This window comes from Palaemon carinicauda, chromosome 17 (genome assembly GCF_036898095.1).
Source record: "Palaemon carinicauda isolate YSFRI2023 chromosome 17, ASM3689809v2, whole genome shotgun sequence".
NCBI classification, from domain to species: Eukaryota; Metazoa; Arthropoda; class Malacostraca; order Decapoda; family Palaemonidae; genus Palaemon; species Palaemon carinicauda.
Genome location: NC_090741.1, coordinates 52,571,824 through 52,579,323, shown reverse-complemented (window position 1 = coordinate 52,579,323; position 7,500 = coordinate 52,571,824). Strand labels below are relative to the sequence as shown.

The 7,500-nt window shown below is 34.1% G+C and overlaps 1 protein-coding gene across 1 annotated transcript in view; it reads left to right on the top strand.

Moving 5' to 3' along the window:
* Positions 1 to 2,036: 2,036 nt before the first annotated feature.
* Positions 2,037 to 7,500, top strand: part of LOC137656077 (zwei Ig domain protein zig-8-like) — a 53,926-nt gene continuing 48,462 nt past the window's right edge. The window contains exon 1 of the mRNA XM_068390250.1: positions 2,037 to 2,388. The gene's annotated coding sequence lies outside the window, so the exon portion shown is untranslated. The remainder of the gene's footprint in view (positions 2,389 to 7,500) is intronic.

The window sequence follows — 7,500 nt, the reverse complement described above, 5'->3', positions numbered from 1 at the left end:
CCCTCTAGATTCAACTACAAACATCAAACTTGTTTCATATCTGAGTGTATGGAAATCCACGTCAATTAATGCATGTTGAGGTCAAAGGTCAAGGCCAAGGTCGAGCAAAAGGACGAGAGACAAGCTGCCGTGGTGGAGGTATGCGTTTCGCTGAGTGCCCCTCTAGTTTCAACTGCAACCATCTCCCACCCTCTTTCTCTCTTTGTATGGGATCTAACAAGTCATTCATCAGATATTTAATAACTCGCATATTCTCTTCACATTTCTTCATTTCAGTTAACAAAGTTACATTACCTCGATTATTATGGTGAATTAAACTAAGCTTATACATTTCTTCGAGGGTAATGATATGTGTTTATTAATGTGCATTTTACTATGCAAAGCAAATGTGACCTATTTTTCTCCTTTGTCTCTTCTCTTTATGAAATATTTATTGTTTTATCGTTTTATCCGACGTATTATTTATTTTTTAAATTTGCTTCATCCGCGGAATACATACCTCCGCCAACGAAGTTGGGAGGAGGTCATGTTTTCACACCTGTTTGTCTGTTTGTCTGTTTGAGAACGTCTTTTGAATAATACTCTTCTTAAAATATCTTATCTTCGTTTTATCCTTTCCTCTCTGGCCTATTTTCCATGATGGAGCCACTGGGCTTATAGCATCCTAATTTTCCAACTAGGGTTGTTAGCTTAGCAAGTAATAATAACAATAATAATAATAATAATAATAATAATAATAATAATACACACCTCTTTCCATTTCCCCTTTTGCTAAGTTATTCATAACCACTAATTAGCTTTATATCATTGATTGATTAATTGATTATGAGTTATCTGGCATACTACTGACATTTAAGGTCATTGACGCCGATATTATTTGCTACATGTAAACAAATATTAATTCAGTTTAAAACAATAAAAGCAAAAACATCCTTATAACAGGTAGCTTTTAGAAGACCTGCTTCTGAAATAAATTTGAAAAATACCAATATTATTGTACGACACATCATGTCTAAGAATCTTGGCAAGGATGAATCTGCCATCCTTACCTTGAGCCTTTATATGACCTTATCTGAAATGAATGTGACCTTGCCAAATTAAAGGGCATTTGATACACATCTGTCCATCCTGAGATAGTTTTACTACAGCGTATAAATTAGATTTAAAAATACCTCTATTATTGTACGACACATCATGTCCGAGAATCTTGGCTTTGATGAACTTGCCATCCTCACCTTGAGCCTTTATATGAGCTTATCTGAATCTGTGACCTTGCCCACTTTAAGGGCATTTGATACACATATGTCCATCCTGAGATAGTTTTACTACAGCGTATAAATTAGATTTAAAAATACCACTATTGTTGTACGACACATCATGTCTGAGAATCTTGGCAAGGATGAATCTGCCATCCTCACCATGAACCTTTATATGATCTTATCTGAATCTGTGACCTTGCCCACTTCAAGGGCATTCGATACACATCTGTCCGTCCTGAGATAGTTTTACTACAGCGTATAAATTAGATTTAAAAATACCACCATTATTGTAAGACACATCATGTCCGAAAATCTTGGCCATGATGAACCTACCATTCACACCTTGAGTCTTTATATGACCTTATCAGGAACAAAGATCGTGACTTTGCCCACTTTAAGGGCATTTGATACACATATGACCATCCTGGGATAGTTTTACTACAGCGTATATAAATCTCTCCTCACCTAGGTATCTCCACATACACGTTCCACCTGGCTGACGGAACTCGCATCTCTTCTGTTCGTCCTTTCGCCCCCCAGCAAGGGACCGAGTTTACATCCACGTGAAAGTAATCTCTCGTTACGGAGGAAGAGGGAACACAATGCCATCGTAAAGGTGGAAATGCGCAGCTGTTATCGGAACAGCGACAACCTTCGGTCGGCACTTTGCTAAGGGTGCCCCGCCCTCTACACCCGACCTAGACCGGTCAGGAGAGGTAGGGGGGTGACTGGGAGGGAGACTCTCTGGTTGCGAGATCAGTTAGTGGTGCCACAGAAGCTAGCGAGGGAAGACGTCGTTGCTCGCTGGCGTGAAATCCCCAGGGGGAGTCGAAGACGTGTTTTAAGGAATTGGTTTATATTGCCATTGAAAAGTAGCCTTCTTTGGCAATTCTCAACGTGTGGGATGATCAGTGCTTAAGTTAAGATGTCCGCCATGGCACTTGTTGTGGAAGTTCATTCTGTTTTCTAAGTTAAAGTGAAAGTTTATTACATTGCTTTACTTATTCTGAACTTCAAGATCCTTTGATATTCGTTATATATTTTTTTTTTTCTTTTTCTGGTGATGGAAATTAAAGTGTGCCCTCAAGTATGAGATCATCTCATTGTTCCCTTCTAATATATTTCATGAGTAAGTATATCTAAGTATATCTTTAAATTTTGTTTTTATATAGAGAATATTTTTCGTTATATTAAGGTTAATATTATTAATCATTTGATATAAAGAAATACATGATGTTGAGTTTTATTCCTTTCCAAAGAAAGGTAATAATTAACATATTCCCTTTTTTATTATTAAAAAACACACGAACATAAATCTTGATAAACATATAATTTTTTTCCTATAATAAAAACCCAATTTATATATCTCTGAAGGAATTACCTGGTATATCCATTTCATATATGTAGCCTGCGCGCGCATGTCTGATTAGGAAAACCGAATATAGATTATCTCATTATCATTATTAGTATATTAAAGGTATTTAAAAATCCATAATGAGTCATTAATACCTTGCGGTTAGTTAATTAATGTTTTAGAATATTCTCTTTCAAACCTTTAAAGATTTAATATTATTAATTTTTTTTTTCTTTTTTTATTAAAATAATAATTTCATTATTCTAACTTACACTTATTATTATTATTATTATTATTATTATTATTATTATTATTAGTTGCTAAGCTGCAACCCTAGTTGGAAAAGCAGGATGCTATAAGCCCGGGGGCTCCATTAGGGAAAACAGCCCAGCGAGGAAAGGAAACAAGGAAAAAATTAATTGTTTTAAGAATAGTGTTAACATTCATAACAATAAAAATAATTTCCCAACTGCTTTTCGAAAGTAGTTAATTACATTCCTGGTGGTAAGTCAACTGCTGTTGGTAGTCGGGCATGTGTTGCGGGAGGGAATAATAAGACACCAGCAATAGTAGGCTACTACTATAATGATAATAATAATAATAATAATAATAATAATAATAACATGCCCTCATTACGATCAATTAATACACCATCATTATCATTATCTACACATACTGACGCAAAGGGCCTCTGTTAGATTTCAACAGCCGTCTCTATCTTGAGCTTTTAAACCAATACTTCTCCATTCATCATCTCCTACTTCATAATTCATAATGCTCAGCCATGTAGGCCTGGGTCTTCTAACTCTCCTAGTGCCTTGTGGAGCCCAGTTAAACGTTTTGTGAAATAATCTCTCGTGGGGAGTGTGAATAATATGCTCAAACCATCTTCATCTACCCCTCACCATGATCTCATTCACATATGGCACACGATTAATCTCTCTTGTAGTTTCATTTCTAATCCTGTCCTGCCATTTAACTCCCAATATTCTTCTGAGGAATTTGTCATCAAATTTACTAAATATGTTGGATATTGTTTCATTGTCATACCAGGTGACATATGACATATGACATACGTCATTAGAAAAAAAAAATTACCTTTTAAATGAAAATGAGGAAATTTTCAAATATCTTGATGTGAAACATTGAAATAAAAGTAGTAAATTAAATCAGATATGTAAAAGTTATGATAATGGAGAACTTTTTTTGTTCTTTGTTAGAATTAAAACTACTGTTGCATTAACTCACTTCATTAGAATTCGAATTAACTTTGACAGATAATTATATAATTATGAATTAAATTAAGATAAATATCTCGACAAAGTCAACTTGGCTACAAAAAAAAAGTATTATTTTAATTACCCTATTTAATTAATATATATTCAATATTTAGGAATAAGTCGTATATGAAATTTTAGATGAATTCCAAATATAATAATGTTTGAAATTTTTGACCGAATTCCATCTATAGGAAAGTTTGAAATTCTTAACCGAATTCCAAATTTATTAGGATTTCCAAATTTAGACAATTCCAAAAAATTATTTCTTAGGGTTCCAAGTCATAAGAAAGGGGATTATTAGCACATTTAGAAGATGAAATAGATCTTTTTATGCAAGATATAGAGGGAGGGATACTTATACCCTCACCTATAAATTAACTTTAAATTCATCAGGTTTTATAGGCCATGAAAAGTATCATATATATTCCATTTTTTAAAATACCTAGGAAATGTATCACAATATACAAATATATTCATAAATTCAAAGGAAAGATATTAGCTTCCATTTTATGGACCACAAAGTTCTTGAAAATACGTCAGAATGAGATAGGCCCAAAGGTATTAATTTTGATCTTTGATTTAAGCATTCTGGAAGATTGGTAAAAGTTACAGAGGCTGTCTGAACTAAGATCTAGCGGTAATTTTAGCTTTCAGAATGCGTTTTAAACGTTATAGAGACTCTGCAGTTAGTGTATGTTGTTGTAGTAGCCAGGGAGTTCACTAATCTGGAAGCATTGTAAAAGTTACAGAGGCTGTCTGAACAAAGATCTAGCAGTGATTTTAGCTTTCTGAAAACGTTCTAAATGTTATAGAGGCTCTGCAGTGAGTGTATGTTGTTGTGGTAGCCAGGAATTATAGAATTCTGGAAGCGTTATAAACGTTACAGAGGCTGTCTGAACAAAGATGTAGCGGTGAGTTTAGCTTTCCAAGTGCGTTTTAAATGTTATAGAGGCAGTGCAGTGAGTGTATGTTGTTGTAGTAGCCAGGGAGTTTACCAATCTGGAAGCGTTGTAAAAGTTACAGAGGCTGTCAGAACAAAGATCTGGCAGTGATTTTAGATGTCTGAAAACGTTCTAAACGTTATAGAGGCTCTGCAGTGAGAGTATGTTGTTGTAGTAGCTAGGGATTATGGCATTCTGGAAGCGTTATAAACGTTACAGAGGCTGTCAGAACAAAGGTCTGGCAGTGATTTTAGCTTTCTGAAAGCGTTTTAAATGTTATAGAGGCTGTGGAGTGATTGTGTGTTGTTGTAGTAGCCAGGGAGTTCACTAATCTGGAAGCATTGTAAAAGTTACAGAGGCTGTCTGAACAAAGATCTAGCAGTGATTTTAGCTTTCTGAAAACGTTCTAAATGTTATAGAGGCTCTGCAGTGAGTGTATGTTGTTGTAGTAGCCAGGGATTATAGAATTTTGGAAACGTTGTAAAAGTTACAGAGGCTGTCAGAACAAAGTTCTGGCAGTGATTTTAGCTTTCTGAAAGCGTTCTAAACGTTATAGAGGCTCTGCAGTGAGTATATGTTGTTACAGTAGCCAGGAATTATAGCATTCTGGGAGCGTTATAAACGTTACAGAGGCTGTCAGAACAAAGATCTGGCAGTGATTTTATCTTTCTGAAAGCGTTCTAAACGTTATAGAGGCTATGGAGTGATTGTATGTTGTTGTTGTAGCCAGGGATTATGGTATTCTGGAAGCGTTCTAAACGTTATAGAGGCTATGGAGTGATTGTATGTTGTTGTTGTAGCCAGGGATTATGGTATTCTGGAAGCGTTCTAAACGTTATAGAGGCTCTGCAGTGAGTGTATGTTGTTGTAGTAGCCAGGGAGTTTAGCATTCTGGAAGCGTTCTAAACGTTACAGAGGCTGTCAGAATAAAGATCTGGCAGTGATTTTAGCTTTCTGAAAGCGTCCCAAACGTTATAGAGGCTCTGCAGTGAGTGTATGTTTTTGTTGTAGCCAGGGAGTTTAGCATTCTGGCAGCGTTGTAGAAGTTACAGAGGCTGTCTGGACAAAGATTTGGAAGTGATTTTAGCTTTCTGAAAACGTTCTAAATTTTATAGAGGCTCTGCAGTGAGTGTATGTCGTTGTTGTAGCCAGGGATTATGGCATTCTGGAAGCGTTATAAACGTTACAGAGGCTGTCAGAACAAAGATCTAGCGGTGATTTTAGCTTTCCGAGTGCGTTTTAAACGTTATAGAGGCTCTGCAGTGAGTGTATGTTGTTGTGGTAGCCAGGAATTATAGAATTCGCGAAGCGTTGTAAAAGTTACAGCGGCTGTCTGAACAAAGATCTGCCAGTGATTTTAGCTTTCTGAAAGCGTTCTAAACGTTATAAAGGCTGTGAAGTGAGTGTATGTTGTTGTAGTAGCCAGGGATTATAGAATTTTGGAAACATTGTAAACGTTACAGAGGCTGTCTGAACAAAGATCTGTCAGTGATTTTATCTTTCTGAAAGCGTTCTAAATGTTGTAGAGGCTATGGAGTGATTGTATGTTGTTCTTGTAGCCAGGGGGTTTACCAATCTGTTAGCGTTGTAAAAGTTACAGAGGATGTCTGAACAAAGATCTGTCAGGGATTTAAGCTTTCTAAAAACGTTCTAAACGTTATAGAGGCTGTGGAGTGAGTGCATGTGGTATTGTATCCAGTTATTCTAACTTTCTGAAAACGTTATAAAGATTGCAGAGACTGTGTCAGTAAAGAACTACAGATGATTTGAGCCTTCTGGAGGCGTTCTAAACGTTGTAGAAGCTATGGAATGAATGCAAGGGGTATTGCCACAGTTATCTTAACTTTCTGAAAACGTTATAAAGATTGTAGAGACACTCAGTAAAGAACTGCTATTGATTTGAGCCTTCTGGAAGTGTTGTAAACGTTATAGAGACTTTAATCTTTGTCTTTGACTCCGGGAAAAAACAAAGACAGATGGAAGAATAAGAAATTGATTCTGGCACTTGAGAAAGAACAAAGAATGGTGGTGGGGGTTTGGGGGGGGGGGGGGGTGCACAAGAGCTCTTTACGCCAAAAGGATCCGACTGATTACTGTTGAGGACTCTTAAAAGGTTTTTACTTAAGCATTAACGTGATTCTACATATGTATATGATATATGTATATTAATAGGCATTTGTATAAATGTATATATATATATATATATATATATATATATATATATATATATATATATATATATAAATATATATATATATATATATATATATATATATATGTATGTATATATAAATGTTTATTTATACATGTATATATATATATATACATATATATATATATATATATATATATATATATATATATATATATATATATGTATATATATATATATATATATATATATATATATATATATATATATATATATATATACATATATATATTAATATATATATTTATGTAATATATATATATATATATATATATATATATATATATATACATCTATATATATATATATATATATATATATATATATATATATATATATATATATATATATATATATACATATATATATATATATATATGTATATGGAATTCACACACTGTATATAATAAATATAAAGGGTAAGTACATATTAATGGACTAGGATTTGATCACA